Here is a 1,820-nt window from a genome sequence, read left to right on the forward strand (position 1 = left end):
ATTTTTCTTTCACAACAATTCAGCTAAAATAGTGTTTTTCAGCCAATTCAGTCAAATTCCAACCAGCCAAACGAGACCATAATCTATGATCGTTTATGACCAAGTGAATAGGCTGCTAGTTACCTTAGGCTTCTTTGGCACATGTCATATTCACTATTGAAGTTATTTTTTTAGAAAAAAGTTTCATAAGAGCTTTAAGGGATGTTTGGTTCTTTAGTTGCTCCTAAAATTCATGTCACATCGAATATTTAAATATTAATAAGGAGTATTAAATATAGATTAATTACAAAACTAATTACATAGATGTAAGCTAATTTCTGAGACGAAATTTTTAAGTCTAATTAATCTGTCATTAGCACATGTTTATCGTAGCATCACGTTGTCAAATCATGACTAATTAGACTTAAAAGATTAGTCTCGTAAATTAGTCGTAAGTTATGCAATTAGTTTCGTAATTAGTCTATATTTAATACTCCATGTATACATCTAAATATTCGATGCGACAGGAATTGTAGAACCAAACAGCCTCTTATATGTGAAGCTAAGGTGTTTTAGAAAATTTATTTGGCAGATCAATTTCTTCCTCGTACTCTAGTCTCTTCCTTCCCTCGTCGACTTCGACTGCGACCTTGCGTCTGGAGCTCCCGCGGCGGCGCTATCCCGGTGGCTCGCGCCCAGGCAGCGGCGCCCTACCAGCGACCCGCTTCCCCGCGGCGCCTCTGCTCGGCCAGCCGCGCCCTGCGGCTGCTACGGTGCCCGCGCCTGGCTCGACAGCAGCGGCCCCGCCACGAGTCGAGCCCTGGCGGCCGCGAGCTCGCTGGTGGTCTCACCCGCGCCTCCGCCCCGCCCTTGCCGACAGCCTCGTCGGTGCCTCTGCCCCGATTTTTTAATTTTAACACTTTTTGATAACTAATTTTAAATCTAACACTGCAAGTTTTTTTTAAACTAACACTTTTGGCCGTATCTATTGCCCTGGCGCGGTCAAATGCCTGTGCCGCATCATGCATGGTGGCGCGGCAGAGGTCTGACGTGGCGACGACCGGTTTTGGTGACAGGTGACGTGGCAGCTCTTGCCGCGCCATCGTCCTTGGCGCGGTAGTGACGCACCCTGATTGGTGGCGCGGCAGACCGATAGTGCCGCGCCCTGACCCGTGGCGCAGTAGAGCCGAATAAATACCGCGTCTAGTCCCGCCTGCCCGAGCAGCAATCCCGCTTGGCCGCCGCGCCCGCCGCCCGGCCGGCGGTACCTGAACGGTTTAATCCGAACGCGTCGCGCCGATAGTGGGAGTTATTCTAAGTATTGCTTGACGTAAAATCAATAGTAGATTTGTTCCTGTCTTTTGTTGAATTTTTTTCACGGCCAACGGGTGAATTTGATAAGCCGATGATTTGTTTTTCGTCTTTCATAATACGGTTAACCACCAATTTAACTAATCGATTATGAAAAATTGCCACCAGCGTCGAGATATGCCAGGACTGCCGGTTCCCGAAGTAGTTGGTACATAATCTCGCGCGGCAGTGCTGCCGCGACGTAGAGAAATGAATATGAAACAGATAAATGAAGTCCGTGCGCAAATTGACAAGCTGCCACATAATATTTTCATTGTTTTGACATAAGTTTGACATAACATAACCAAATAACCCCGCAAGTTTCGGACGTCAATATTCGTTTGACCTAACAAACTAAGACCCAGGAGTATAAGGATCCCTCGAACGCCTCTGTCTCTTCGGATTTGTTGGCAACACATTGGGAGTGTAGCCAACGTCGGTATGGTTGCATCGACGGTGCGTATGGCTCGTACCCTGCAAGTATATGATAC

Source organism: Miscanthus floridulus, chromosome 16 (genome assembly GCF_019320115.1).
Source record: "Miscanthus floridulus cultivar M001 chromosome 16, ASM1932011v1, whole genome shotgun sequence".
NCBI lineage: Eukaryota > Viridiplantae > Streptophyta > Magnoliopsida > Poales > Poaceae > Miscanthus > Miscanthus floridulus.